Source organism: Panthera uncia, chromosome A2 (assembly GCF_023721935.1).
Source record: "Panthera uncia isolate 11264 chromosome A2, Puncia_PCG_1.0, whole genome shotgun sequence".
Classification (NCBI taxonomy): Eukaryota; Metazoa; Chordata; class Mammalia; order Carnivora; family Felidae; genus Panthera; species Panthera uncia.
The window spans coordinates 37,573,591-37,589,513 of NC_064816.1; the positions used below are offsets into that span (position 1 = coordinate 37,573,591).

A 15,923-nucleotide genomic window follows, 5' to 3' on the forward strand; every position below is an offset into this window, starting at 1 on the left:
GAAAGGGGAGCCCTCTTGCCCTGTTGGTGGGAATGCAAACTGGTGCAGCCACTCTGGAGAACAGTATGGAGTTTCCTCAAAAGGTTAAAAAATAGAACTACCCTATGATCTAGCAATTGCAATACTAGGTATTTATCCAAAAGGACACAAAAATACAGATTTGAAGGGGTGCATGCACCCTGATGTTTATAGCAGCACTATCAACAATAGTCAATTATGGAAAGAGCCCAAATGTCCACCAACTGATGAAGAGATAAAGAAGATGTGGTATGTATAATCACAATGGAATATTACTCAGCTATCAAAAAAGAATTAAATCTTGCCATTTGCAGTGAGGTGGAGGGAGCTAGAATGTATTATGCTAAGCGAAAACAGTCAGTGAAAGACGTATCATATGATTTCACTCATATGTGGAATTTAAGAAACAAAATAGATGAACATATGGTGGGGGAAGAAAGAAGAGAGAAGGAAACAAACCATAAGAGACTCTTGAAAAAATTTTTTTAACTAGGCAAAGAACTTTATTAACCTTGTTTCAAACTTTATTCCCAGCCTTCTTCAGCTTAATTAGCTGCAAAGAATGAATTGTGTATAAGCAAAAACTGAAAAGAGCTGCAGTGTCCAAGGGGCGTGGGCTTAAAAATATCAGATCTAGATTTTATCAGACCCATGAAGAAAATTTTTAAAAAGCAGTCATAATATAAGATACCAGCTCCCTGTAACTTCTTCAAGTTTTATCTTCTTCAGAAGTTGACTCAATTCAGTTGGCTTCATTCTTGGAAGCTTCATCAAAATTCTCCACAAGATCTGGAACTTCATCATCATCGTCCTCTCTGGTAGCTAGTGGTGCCTTTCCATCCACAGATTGGGCAGAGCTTCAGCCAGTCTTCTTAAACTAGTCAGACAGTCTGCACCAAGGTGGTTTAAGATACCGGGTAGCATTTCTGTCAGCTGCTTTGTCTCAGCATGGCCCGTTCGATGCCAGGGATGCCTGAACTTTACGGTTGTTAAAGTGGGTCACTGTTCCTTGGTTTGTGAACACATTTGCTTCTTCAACACCAGAGATATTGTTTACCCCTAACTTCTTTAAGGAGAAATGAAGTTTTTTATCATCTGCCGTAGCTGTTTTATGAACCACTTTCTTCTTTCCGTGAGCAGTTCCTTTCCCACCAGCGTGCACTTGTGCTTGCAAGTTTGGCGAGTTTCTCCTGGTTCGTGATAGTTTCTTTCACCTGGTTGGAGTGGAAATGGGACCATGCATGGGGGACTAGGGCTGGTGCTCAGGGGATCTTGGGTGGACCAGCTGAGATTAGGCACACACACGCTGGGACACAAAGATGGCAGCTAGAGGGAGCTAAAATTTTTTTAATGTTTATTTATTCTTGAGAGAGGGAGGGAGGGAGAGAGGGAGGGAGAGAGAGAGAGAGAGAGAGCGAGCGAGCAAGCGAGCACGAGAAGGGGAAAGGCAGAGAGAGAGAGGGAGACACAGAATCTGAAGCAGGCTCTTGTCTGTGACCTGTCAGCACAGAGCCCAAAGCGGGGCTCGAACTCACAAACCATGAGATCATGACCTGAGCTGAAGTCAGATGTTTAAGTGACTGAGCCACCCAGGCACCCCAAACCATTAGAGACTCTTAACAATGTAGAACAAACTGAGGGGTGATGGAAGGAGGTGGGCAGGGGATGGACTAAATCGATGATGGTTATTAAGGAGGGTGTTTGTTATGATGAGCACTGGATGTTGTATATAAGTGATGAATTACTGAATTCTACTCCTGAAACCAATATTGTACTCTATGTTAACTAACTAGAATTTAAATAACACTATGAAAAGACCAAAAAAAAAAAAAAAAAAAAGAAATGAACTTAGCAGGTATATGGGTTTGTATGTCCATAAACAACTTAGTACTAAGATAAGATAAGAATATTTACAGTCTTTGCCCTTGCCTGACCTCTAAAAAGAGTCTGGTCTGGTAATTTTGGTGCCCTCTTCACCACTGTGTCCAGGCTCTATGGCATTGGTTCTCAAAATATGGACGAAGGAGGAAGTCTGTGCGGGCAATGGAGCAGCGACAAATGCATTAAATAATAAATCCCTCTCTTCATATCTTTATGAGGCAATCTGATTTAGGCAACGTAAATAATTTAAAATGGTACTTCTCAGAAAATAATGTGGCCCAGAAAATATATTACTAAATAGCAGATGGACAAAATGATTTTATCCCTTCAATACTGTGGTAGACAGTGTTTACCCAAAGTGGATGCACCAATCTTTCCCTTCCCAAATGCTGCTTGTTGTGTAATATGACTGAGACTCCACCCACTGAGAGATGGGTCTAAGATCTCTCCTAGTGGGTTTGGGAAGGCTTGTGATCATAGTGGAGGTGACACTACATGACTTCCGAAGGTTGGCCCTAAAAGGCAATGCAGCTTCTGACAGGTTGTCTTGGGGCACTTGCTTTTCGATCTCGCCACCATGCTATAAGGATACCACGGAGCCCCATGGAGAGGCCAAGTGTAGATGTACCAGTTGGCAACCTCTCTGTAGTCTCTGCAAACATCAACATCAACTGCCAGAAGCCTTCAGATGGTTCCACACCCTACCCAGTGTGTTGCCTCCAGCTTTCAAGCCTTTGTAGCCAAGCTCCAGACACCATAATGTGAAGACACACTAACTCCTCTACACTCCCTTTCAAATTACTGACCCACCAAAGCAGAAGCATAAAGAAATGGGTGCTATTTTATGCCACAAGTTTGGGGTGGTTTGCTACATAGCAATAACAAGGAGAATAAGTATCCTTCCTCATCTTTAAAGATAAAAACACAGCCTTCTTTGTGTGTTCTCATAGCAGTTTTTACTCACCTCTATGAAAGCAAGTATGATTTCATTCCACCAGTAATTACATTTCTATCTGCTTGCCATCAGTTTCTGAGCTTGGCAAGAACAGAGACTTTTGCTTATTGATTTCTGTCGTCCCAAAGCATTTGTTGTAGAAATGAATGAATGAATGACTGAAATATCCTAGAGAACACCACACTTTTGACTTCAATTTCATCGTCCCAAACATGGAGGAAGCTGATAAGTTTTAAAGCTACTGTGTTTGTGAAGAGTCATTACATATGAATCAATACACATGCAATCAATACACCTTCAGAGGCTAAGCTAGAAGCAAAGAAATGTAAAACAAGAACACTCATAGTTCTGGTGGCAGAGGTTGGCTGTGCGCCTCCCACATCCCTCTGAACCTTGGGTCCCTCACACACATGCCTAGCACATTCTATTACAGGTATCTACAACTCTCCACCTAAAGACTTGCTCTCAGCTCCTGAGCAGGGCAGGCCAGACATCCTGGGAGAATTAAAGCCCTGGAAACAGACCTCAGCCAATGATGGATATGAGTTGGAGGATAAATACCCTCTGGTTCCATATACTCTGAGTTGGTATTTTTAGAGCTTATTCTACAATGTTCTTTAGAATTCCCAGGCAGGGATGAGCCCCAGAAACCTTTGTAATAATGCATTCTTCTCTTTCCACTTTTATTCCCTCAATCCCCTGCTGATACTCTTGGGATTGCCTTTGAAATAAACTATTGGCTTTCAAATCTACCCAGGGTCTGCTTCTGGGGAAAACTCAAACTCATCAGCACTCTAAGCAACACAGACCAAGTCTCATTGACAAAAACAACAAGAAGAGGGTATGGACAGATAAAATTCACCCAGCAAGTTACAATTCCTTCCAATGGATTTCAACAAATGACTCCAATAAAAATTTCCATGTGCTGTTGATTAAAGATAATCAACTCAAGATTCAGGCCACAACAAACTATAATAGACAAAGGGCTCATTTATACATTAGTCAGGACATTTGGGCTGCAAGTGACAGAAAACGAACACAGACTGGCTCAAGCAAAATAGGAATTCACTAATTTGTGTAACTAAAGTGCCATGGGAAGAGGAAGGTCTTCAACAGTGGTGGACCCATATCAATATTACCAAAAATCTGTTTACCAACACACAGCTCTGCTTTCTTCTTGGTTGTTTTTTTACCATTTGGTAACCTCTTTAAAAACAGTGGGAAGAGGCAACTTCAGATTTACATTCCATTCACTAAGTAACACCAGCAGAAACAGAGATGCTCTTTCTCAATAGTTTCATGCAAAGTCTTGGGCTTGGCTTTAATTTCTGAACTGACAGCTGTGGTCAGGACATTGGAATATGTCACTGGGCAGACTAGATCTGTGACCTCTGTGCAGTGGGGGATGATGCCATGGTGACTCACACCCAAACCATACAGGCTGGCAGTAGCTCAGGAGTGGTTCCTTAAAGGAAATTCACAGTAGGAAGGGGAAGGGATACTACACAGAGAAGCATGACCCCCTATAACACTAAAACAGACTTGTTGTTTTAAAAAGGAGAAGGGGCGCCAGGACAGGGGCACCTGGCTGGCTCAGTCAGAAAGAACATGCAACTCTTGATCTCGGCGTTGTGAGTTCAAGCCCCATGTTGGGTGTAGACATTACTTAGATAGATAGATAGATAGATAGATAGATAGATAGATAGATAAAATTTTAAAAATGAGAAAGTACAGACAAGGAAAAACAAATAAACTGAACTTTTCAGTTACTCAAGGCATAAAAAGTCCATCTTTTGGGAGAGCCAATTTCTCTGATTTATAACTGAAAAAAGTTGTGGCTGATTATGTCTATAAATAAAGAGTGTTCCATGTGAGATGAAATAAGCACATTCTAACCTGTCCTTCTGTTTTTAAATGTAGGTTTCATTATTATTTAGTTATGGTGAGGCCAACAGATTAGGAGATGACCGTTATTGACATGAGAGATTTTTACTCACAGTTTCCAAGAGAAGGGTCATACCATTCCATGAGGGGCCACATGGGGAAGCACCTGGGATGGTCAGGAGGCAGAGGCAGAGGCAGCAGGGAAAACTGGGCAAGAAGATTTACTCTAGTTTCTGTGGGAAGGAACACGAGAGTCAAGGTAAGCAGGCATGGAATTCGCTAGTTTGAAAAATTTCAGGAGGCTCTAGGGTATAGGGGCTGTCCTGAGTTGTCTGTCTGGTGTCTGGCTCCGGGGTGATTTACAGAAGGTGGATCCGGTAGCCCAAAGCATTAGACTTCAGTAAAGGAGGTGGTTGGGGGTATGGGGTTTGGACTCTTTAATTTGCATATGAAAAGTGTGCCCCCAGGTGAACTGTTGAAAATCTCTTAAGAATTAGCTAGTCCTGAGAGGGGTAGTCCCTCCCCAATTAGCAAGACCCTAGATACCAGAACATAAAGAATAGGAAAATATAGTTAATACACTTTTTCACTGAATGCAGCTATACAACCTGGAGAGATTGCATCAATCAGCCATTTGAGGACTCTGAAAAGGAAGCAGTAGCAAGTGGGCTGGAAAAGAAGACCAGAATTTGAAGAACCATCAAACCGGAGTTTACTCTTTTTCTCTTTCTAGTGTCTACTGGCCTGAACTCAGCACAGTCTAAAACCTGGGAGTGAACAGAGAGAGCTCGAGGAAAAGCCCTTTAGTTCTGGCTTGAAGACAGGGAAAGAGGTTTCCTGATACTTAGAAAGGGGGGAGGAAATGACTTATTTTCTTTTTCTCATTCCTTCTTGTCTTTTTTCTATTCTCCTGTACCTCATCCCACAAGCAGTCTTGGCATACTAATGGTGCTGCTGTCAGAGGCAGCACTGGAGGCCTCCAGGAGCCTAAAACTCTGAGGAAGGGAACTTCCTCTCCAACAGGAGGCCCTGTGGTCCCCAGAGATAAGGCAAACTCCTGTGGCTTTCTTACCCTAAAACTTGGCTCCAGATGTGAGCACAGCTAGGGGTTGTGCATGCCAGAGTGGGGTAAATAAAACCCCAGTTTTCCATTCAAATCAGCAAAAAGAGGTGTTCAGGGAGCTGAAAAGTGTCAGAGACAGCCAAGAGAGAGGAGAAAGTTGCTCATGGACTCCTAGGCTAACCTCTGAGCTATGCATTCCTGATTGTGACCTAACCAACATACAGAGACTTTGGAACTGAGCTATGGAACAGACTATACCCAAGTCCCAGGCTGAGCCCTGGGTGGTGAACATCTGGAACAGATCTAAATAGCACTGCAAAAGGATTTGAAAACCGAACTGACCTTGAAACCACAACCCACAAAAAACTGGTTGGAAATTGAGGACCGAACCCAACTGGGTTGATTAACTGCTAAAACAAAAACATCAACACTCTTCATAGGATTTAAGTAAGATTCAGAGTCTCATAATATTTAAAATGTCCAGGATACAAACCAAAATTACTCTGAATGCAGAGAATCAGGGAAATTTCAACTCACATGGGAAAAGATACCAATGCTGAGATAACACAGAGGTTAGAAATATTTGAAAAAAGGCTTTAAAGCAGCTGTTAAAGAAATGTTCCAACATTCCAACAGGAATCCTGGGCACTCTTGAAATAAATGGAAAAATAGAAAGTCTCAGAAAGAGAAAAGAAGATACAAAGAACCAACCAAATAAAAATTTTTAGGACTGGAAAATACAATAACCCAAACAAACTCACTGGCTGAGTTCATCAGCAGAATGGAAATGACAGAGAAGTCAGCGAACATGAAGATAGATTAGGAGACAGTATATAAGTTGAACAAGAGAGAGAAAAAAGATAGAAAAATAAACAGATCCTAAGGAACCTGTGGACAATCCCAGAAGGTCTAGCATGCCCATCATTATGTCTGAGAAGTGGGAAAGAATGAAGAAAACATATCTGAAGAATAACAACCTGAAAACTTCCTGAATGTGGCAAAAGGCAGAAATCTGCAGTCAAGAAGCTCAGAAAACCTCAAATAACATAAATCTAAACAAATCCCCCCTCCACACACACATAATAATAAAACTCCTGAAAACTAAAGAAAAAGAAAAAATGTTGAAAGCAAACAGAGAACAATGGACACACTACCGATAGTTATCCTATAGGAGAACAAGAATAGAAGTGGTTGCAGAATACTCATGAGAAACCAGTCTGGAATGAAGTATAACAATATACTTAAAGTGCAGAAGGAAAACAAATGTCAAGTCAGAATTCTATTCTACTGGAAACAGCCTTGGGAACAAGGTGAAATAAGGACATTCTCAGGTGAAAAAAAAAAAAAAAAACTAAGAGAATTCATTTCCAGCAGACCTGTTCTAAAGGAATTTCCAAGTAGTTTCTTCAGACAGAGGCAAATTATATCTGAAGGAAACCTGGAACATCAAGAATGAGGAAAGAGAAATGGAAATAGTAAATTTCTGTGTAAACATAACGGGACTTTTCTCCCATGAGTTTCTTAAAGTATGGTTGATAGTTGAAAGCAAAAATTATAACACTGTCTGATGGAGTTTTCACTGTATGTAAATAACAAAAAACATATCATAACAAAAAAACCATATCTACTGGTAAGGTTTCTATATTCAACCTGAAATGCTAAGATACTTAAAAGTGAAAAGTTATATATATTGTAAACTCTACAGCAATCATTAAAATTACTATACAAAGAGATACAATCATAAAAACAGAATACATATATCCAAAGTATGCTCTCAGACCATAATGGGCTTTATCTTGAGTTATGCCAGGTTAGTTCAATATTTGAAAATCAATGTATTATTCATTGTCAAAAAAAGAAAAAGTACATGATCATACCAATTAATACAGTACAAGCATTTCACAAAATTCAATGTTCATTCATAATTAAAAACTCTCAGCAAACTACAAAAAGAAGGGACTTTTGTCAGCCCAATAAGGGACATCATTGAAAAATCTAGAGGAGGGGCACCTGGGTGGCTCAGTCGGTTAAGTATCTGACTTCAGCTCAGGTCATGATCTCGCGGTCCGTGAGTTCGAGCCCCACGTCAGGCTCTGGGCTGATGGCTCAGAGCCTGGAGCCTTCTTCCAATTCTGTGTCTCCCTCTCTCTCTCTGCCCCTCCCCGATTCATGCTCTGTCTCTCTCTGTCCCGAAAATAAATAAACGTTAAAAAAAAAAGAAAAAAAGAAAAATCTACAGGAAACATTACACTTAATGATAAAAGGTTGAATACTTTCCTCTGAAGAATGGGAACAAGGCGGACTTCCTCTACTTCCCTTCCTATTTGACACCATACTGGAATGGTGCAAGTAAACTATCCAGTGCAAGTAAATAAAAAACAAAAAACAAAAACAGGAAAATAAACAAATAAAAGTCATCCAATTTGGAAAAGAAGAAATAAAGACAAGATGAATTTACTACGTAAATGTTAAAAAAGGATTATATTTCTATGTAACAGCAAAAAGGAATTGGAAATCAAATATTTCTAAATGCTATTTAAAGTAGCTCAGGGGTGCCTAGGTGGCTTAGTAGGTTAAGCATCTGACTTTGGCTCAGGTCATGATCTCATGGTTCATGGGTTCGAGCCCCACATTGGGCTCTGTGCTGACAGCTCAGAGCTTGGAGCCTGCTTCAGATTCTGTGTCTCCCTCTCTCTCTGCCCCTCCCCTGTTCATGCTCTCTCTCCCTCTCTCTCTCTCTCTCTCTCTCTCTCTCTCAAAAATAAAGAAACATTAAAAAAATTGAAATATAGAATAAAAGAGCTCAAAAGTGGAAATACTTAAATATAAATCCAATAAAACATGCAAAGGATCTGTGTGCTGAAAACTACAAAATGTTGATGAAAGAAATCAAAGAGGACCTCAATAAATGCAAAGACATACCATGTTCATAGACTGGCAAATAACAAGTAAAGATGTCAAATCTCCCCAAATTTATTTATACATTTAACATAATCTCAATCAAATTCCCAACAGGATTTTTTGTAGAGATATAAGTTGATCCCAACCGGATATAAAAATGCAAAGGAACAAAAATAGCCAAAATGATTTTGAAAAAGAAGAACAGAGTTGGAGAAATCACACTTTTCAATTTTAACTTTTCTATAAAGCTTCAGTAATTGGGATCAAGATAGGATAGTATTGGCAAAAAAAAAATGTAGATCAATGGGACAGAGGAGACTCTGAAAATAGACCTGATGCTATGGCCAGCCAAATGATGCCATTTTAATTGAAGTTTAATTCAAATACAATGAAATGCATAGACCTGAAGTGTGCAAACTGAAGAGAATGACCAAGTCATAAACACACATAATACACACCCAATAAAAAATATTTCCATATCCATTACTCTAGAAAGTTTCCCTGCACTAAATTTATCAATTGAGTCTGTGCTAAAAGTGCAGAGGCAATTCAATAGAAGATTGTTTTCTTAATAAATGGTGTTGAAACATTTGGACTTCATATGTGAAAAAATGAATTCCAATATAAATCTCATGTCTTATACCAAAATTAACTCAAATGAAATTACATATCTATGATTCTTTTTTAAGAAAGAGAAAGCATGTGAACAGGGGAAAAGGGCAGAGGGGGAAAGAGAGAGAGAGAGAGAGAGAGAGAGATAGAGAGAGAGGGAGGGAGGGAGAGAGAATCTTAAGCAGGGTCCACACTCAGCATGTATGTAGCCTGATGGAGGGCTTGATCCCATAACCATGAGATCATGATGTGAGCCGAAATCAAGGGTCAGACAGTCAACCAACTGAGCCACTCAGGTGCCACACAAAATCATATATTTAAACTTAAGACAGAAAATTATCAAACTTTTAGAAGAAAACATAGGGGAAAACCTTTATGATTCATAACAGAAAAAGAATACATTGGGCTTCATCAGAATTAATAATTTGTTCCAGGAAAGACACTGTTAAAATAATGAAAAGGCAAGCTACAAAGTAGGAGAAAATATTTACATACCACATACCAAAGACTTGTATCCAGAATATATTAAGAACTCACAAAACTCAACAGTAAGAGAACAAACAATCCAGTTTTTAAATGAGCAAAAGATTTGAACAGACAGAGGAAATACGCATGACAAAAAAGCACATAACAAGATGTTCAACATCCTTAGCCATTAGGGAAATGCAAATTAAAAACATCATGAGCCTGTGTCTCCCTCTTTCTGACCCTCTCCCGCTCATGTGCTTTCTCTCTTCAAAAAAAATAAACATTAAAAAATTTTTTAAATAAAAAATAAAAAAACACGATGAAATGCTACTAACCACCTATTAGAAAGGGTTGAAAAAAAAAAAGATAACTGACAATGTCAAGTACCGGCGAAGACAAATTGGAACTAGAACTCTTACACATTGCTGGTGGGGGACTACAATATGGTACAGCCCTTGGAGCAAACAGGGAGGTAGTTTCTCATAAAGTGAAAAATGTGCCTACTAGTTGACTCCTGGATCCTCTTAGGTATTACCCTAGATACATGAAAACTTATATTTATGCAAAAGCCTATACACTTATGTTTATAGCAGCTTGACTCATGATTGCCCAAAACTGGAAACAGCCAAATGCTCTCCAATGGGGAAACAAACAAACTGGGTTACATTCATACAATGGAATTCTGCTCAGCAATAAAAGGAAATGGACTATGGATATAAGCAACAGCTTGGATGAATCTCAAAGACATTATGCCGAGTGAAAGAAGCCAGTCTCAAAAGATTATATACTACATACTGTAAGATTCCATTTATATAACTTTCTGGAAAAGATAAAATGCTGGTGATGGAGAGCAGATCAGTTGTTGCCAGGGACACGGGTTGGGGGAAGGGTGTGCCTACAAAAGGATATCATGAGGGAGTTTTCTCGGGTGACGGAACTGTTTTGTGTCCTGAGTGTGGTGTGGTAGTTACGTGAATCAATACATGTGTTAAAACTCACAGATGTGTAGACCCACACAAAAAGCCAATTTTACTATAACTTCATTTAGAAAGTAAAATTTTAAGAAACTTATAAAGTAAAAATGTTTCCAGCGAGACAATCAAACATATTAGGAATACAAAACTTCTCCAGAATGTGTTATTCGTAGGTAAAGCTGAAAGGGAAAACAAAATTAAAAAGAAGTATTGCCTTGAGCAGTGATTCTCAAACTTCAGTCTTTATAAGAATCATCTGGAGAATTTGTTAACATTGTTTATTCTGGACCTCACCCTATCCCTACCCTTTGAAAAATACTTGGTTGGAGCAAAAAAGGTACTAGTTGTTAAGTTACCTCAGCATGCTGTAAAATGCCTGATTAAGACCCAACTGGACTTACCGTAAATCAAAGCAGATGCTTCTGGATTCAGTTAAGTAATTAGGACAAAATTTTCCTTCAGAGAGTTTATATTTGCAGTGCTTAGGCTGGTAAATTGAGACACATAAATAAACCCTCTCCTACCAGCAGAACTGAAGCTTTTTTTTCCTCCTTACAGATTAAGGCAGTTCAAATGAGATTCCTTGAGTTTTCCTAGGCAGTCACCAAAGAGCATGAGCCTTAAAAAATGAATCCATGATTAAATGACTTGCTCCAAGTTACTGATGGAAGATTAAGAGTTTGGTTGTTGTTGTTGGTTGGGTTGGTCTGGCCAGGAAGGGAGATGCAATTGCATAGAAGTAACCAAACATGGAATTTTGAATTCTGGGAAATAATGTCAAAACCATGATTTAAAAAAACTCCCTCTCTTTCCTACACTTACAGTTTGATGTTAGCCTAACTTAGTTTCAATTTTTTTTTTAACGTTTATTCATTTTTGAGAGACAGAGAGAGACAGAGCACAGCCAGGGAGGGGCAGAGAAAAAGGGAGACACAGAATCTGAAGCAGACACAGAATCTGTCAGCACAGAGCCCAATGTGGGGCTTGAACCCATGAACCGTGAGATCATGACCTGAGCCGAAGTTGGACGCTTAACCAACTGAGCCACCCAGGTGCCCCTCAAATTTGTTTTTAAAGTAACTCTGAAAGGCCGCATCTAATTTTTCATGACTTTCTTAATAAGAGACAGGAAAAGTGAAATAAACTCCTAGCTTGCATACAGTTCTATTATTTCCAAAACATTCCAATTACTTTAAGTTTTGAGATGATGTGAACCAAACAGCTATCTGACTTGCCTACATTTTAGAAAGAGCGGAAAGTGAGCAGGAGTTGGTTGTTCAAGGCACTAGTTTCATGAGAGTTTCATGAACAGAGGCCTCAAAGCTCCACACATCAAAACGGCAACTGTCGGGGCGCCTGGGTGGCGCAGTCGGTTAAGCGTCCGGCTTCAGCCAGGTCACGATCTCGCGGTCCGTGAGTTCGAGCCCCGCGTCAGGCTCTGGGCTGATGGCTCGGAGCCTGGGGCCTGTTTCCGATTCTGTGTCTCCCTCTCTCTCTGCCCCTACCCCGTTCATGCTCTGTCTCTCTCTGTCCCAGGAATGAATAAAAAATGTTGAAAAAAAAATTTAAAAAAAACAAAACAAAACAAAAAAAAAAAACGGCAACTGTCTTCTTCAGCTCACATGGCTGTGCTCATGCCAAGAATTTTGAACCCAAAGCCACAGGTTGACCTTCCAGAGAGGTAGGCCCAGTCTATCTGCCTCCTGCCCAAGGGAATGGCTTGGGGATTTCAAGCGACCAGAGCAGCTACACTATCACACCTTGTCTGAAATGTGTCCCTCTTTGTAGGATGAAAAAGAAGGTCCTCTGTTCTCTTTACCTTTCAGCAGAGGAAGTGGGTTTGGCTCAGCAAGGGAGGTGGATGCAGACAGGAAGGGAGGAGATGTAGGCCTGTCTTCTCGAAGTCTTGCCAACACCAAGAAGGGGAAAATGCAGGCCAGCATGCCTGTCACGAACAGCAATGCTCAAAAGTACAAAACGGGGACAGCCACTTTGAAAGATTTCTTACAAAACTTGCCATATGAGTCAGCAACTGCACTCCTTGGTATTTACCAATTTGTTGAAAACTTACGTTCATACAAAACATGTACACTAATGTTTATAGCAGCTTTAGTCACAACTGCCAAAACTTGGAAGCACCAATAATGCCCATCAATAGGTGAATGGAGAGACAAACTGTGGTACGTCCATTCAATGGAATTTTATGCAGTGATAAGAAGAGCCATCAAGCCTTGAAAAGACACAGAGGAATCTTAAATGCATAATCCTTGGTGAAAGAGTCAATTTGAAAAAAGCTACATACTATAAGTCCCTAACTACATAACATTCTGGACAAGGCAAAATTATGGAGACAGTAAAGATGATCAGTGGCTGCCAGGGGTTCAGGGAGTCAGAGGAAGGCAGGAACGGGTGGAGCAGTGAGGATTCTTTTTTTTTTTTTTTTTTTTTCCAACGTTTATTTTTGGGACAGAGAGAGACAGAGCATGAACGGGGGAGGGGCAGAGAGAGAGGGAGACACAGAATCGGAAACAGGCTCCAGGCTCCGAGCCATCAGCCCAGAGCCCGACGCGGGGCTCGAACTCACAGACCGCGAGATCGTGACCTGGCTGAAGTCGGACACTCAACGGACTGCGCCACCCTGGCGCCCCGGAGCACCGAGGATTCTTAGGGCAGTGAAACCTTTCTGGATGACACTGCAAACATGGAAACATGTCATTATACATTTGTCAGAGCACTTAGAATGTAAGACACCAAGAGGGAACCCTAACATAAACTACTGTGGACTTCAGCTAATGCTATGTATCAATATTGACCCCCTCAACCATAACAGATGTACCACACTAATGCAAAATGTTGATAATGGGGCAGAAGAGTTAATAATAACTGGGGGAAGGGGTTGGGGTGTGAGAGGATAGATGGGAACTCTGTACTTTCTAATCAGTTATTCTGTAAACCTAAAATTGCTTAAAAAAAAAAAAAAGCACAAAACATCTGTCAGGGGTCTCTTGCCCTGGCCAGAGCCCTGGTTGTGCCTCAAGGTCACCAGGGCCCACGGCAACATTTTGATTTGGCTTGCTTCCCTGATGGCTTGCAGCCCTGACTTTTTCAAAGCACAGTGGCACCCCAAGAACCCTTGCTGCCTGAGCCTAGCGCTGCCTGACTTTGTGCCTTCAAAATCACCCCAGGCAACAGGGGAGGCTGGGTGGCTCAGTCAGTTAAGCCTCCGACTCCTGACTTCAGCTCAGGTCCTGATCTCACTGTTGGTGGGTTCGAGCCCCACATTACGCTCTATGCTGATAGTGGGAAGCCTGCTTGGGATTCTCTCTCCTTCTCTCTCTGCCCCTCCCTTGCTCACTCTCTCTCCCTCTCAAAAATAAATACATAAACTTAAAAACAAAATCACCCCAGGTGACAGACGAACTCTGCCTATGGCAAGAATCTTTCCAGCTTCCCTCACCACTTTATCCACAATACCTGGAGCTTTTGTGTCACCAAGTGACAACTTCCTCTTCTATAAAACCAGAGCAATAACACAATCTATCTTTATGGCTGTTCTCATGCAATCGGTATTTACCAAGTACTTCCTGTGGGCCACTCACTTTGTAGGCACTTAGGGATACGGTTGTGAAAAAGAGACAAAAGTTCCCCTTGTGTGGGCCTCCATTGTAGTGAAATGGATTAGATGAGACAATGCAAGGAAGTTCTAAGCATAGTGTTTGACCCACAGCGGGTGCTCCAGAAATACCAGCCAACTGCAAAGGTGAAGGCCACTGCATCCATCAGGACAAGAGCTGTGTTTCCAGGCTTGGAGGAAATGTCTGTGCAAACACCTGCAGGCAGACTGCAGAGGTTCCAGGCTCCAGCAGGTGGCAGCAGCTGCAGACACATCCCTGGCGGCCCTGAGCCCTGGCTAACGGGAGGAGGGATGGCCTGATGAATTCGAGGCTCAGGCTCTTATCCTCTGGATCACAACAAAAGCCTGTTCTTTCCAAGGAGTGTCTGGTGAAAACACAGCTCCTTATCTTATCGCCATCTCTTGCTTTGTCCTTTTGAAAGTAGCCACTTAACCCTCTGCAGCAGGGATCCTTCTCAGCCCTGCAAGACAAACCTGAGGTTTCAACTGCTGAATTTTCCAGCTGGAACGGACATGAGAATTCGTAGGTTCAAAGGTTTGCAAAGTCAAGTGCCTCCTGGGGCCAGGCAGTAATGAACAACTTCCAAAATCCTTCCTGGCTCCAAGGAATTGGGGGTGCTGTCACCACAACTGTTGAGGGAGCCACATATCTGGACTTCAGTGTGACACTACCATGTTTTCAAAGCACAGTGGCACCCCCAAGAACCTGTCTGCCATCTGGATTCGCCCAAGCCCTTCAGCCTGTGACGAGTGACACCTCACTGCAGTTTCCTAAGTTGCAGGACCTCAGCAGGGCTGGAGAGGGGGTAGCTTGCTCAAGGCCAGCCAGTGAGTTGGGCATAGCCAAGAGATGAATGGAGTTCCAAATGCTGGGTCTGCCTGTGCTGCTACGCTCATAGCCACGAAGTGGTGTGTGTGTGTGTGTGTGTGTGTGTGTGTGTGTGTGTCTGTGTGTGTGTCCATGTGTGTCTGTGTGTCTGTGAAGAAAAGCAAAAAATATGTTAAAATATGGCACATAGCCCAAAATTGCTGTGACTGATATAACTCCTCAGTTATAGATGATAACATCGCCACCAGGAGCAGAGGATGTTGATGGGCATTTACCATGTGCCAGGCCTGGGCCAGGATTAATGCATTTAATCCTTACAGCCTCCTGGCCATGAGGCAAATATTCTCACCATCCACATTTTATGCATGTGGAAATCAAGGACACTGAGCAATCTGCTCGGAGTCGCTAAGCTGGAAGTGACAGAACTTCCATCCTTCCTTGGCTTTGAGAAGGCAGGTGATCAAGAGAGGGCTCCCAGGGCTCATTGTAGGGAAGAGTCTGGAGGGACGGTCTCCGCAGAGGGTGGAGAGCCAGGACCCAAACCTGCTGGGGTTCTGAGAGAACGTCACCTCCCTATATAGCCTGCAGTCCTCACACCTGTCTACATGCTCAGGTACCTTCACTGCCGAAGGTGACATAATGACACAGGAAACAGAAATAGGCCTAGACCAGGAAAGCCGTGGGAGGCAGGACCAGAAAGTGGT

The 15,923-nt window shown here is 41.7% G+C and overlaps 1 pseudogene; it reads right to left on the reverse strand.

The window, feature by feature from the left end:
- Positions 1–504: 504 nt before the first annotated feature.
- LOC125930367 (transcription factor BTF3 homolog 4-like) overlaps positions 505–15,923 on the reverse strand; it is a 181,444-nt pseudogene continuing 166,025 nt past the window's right edge.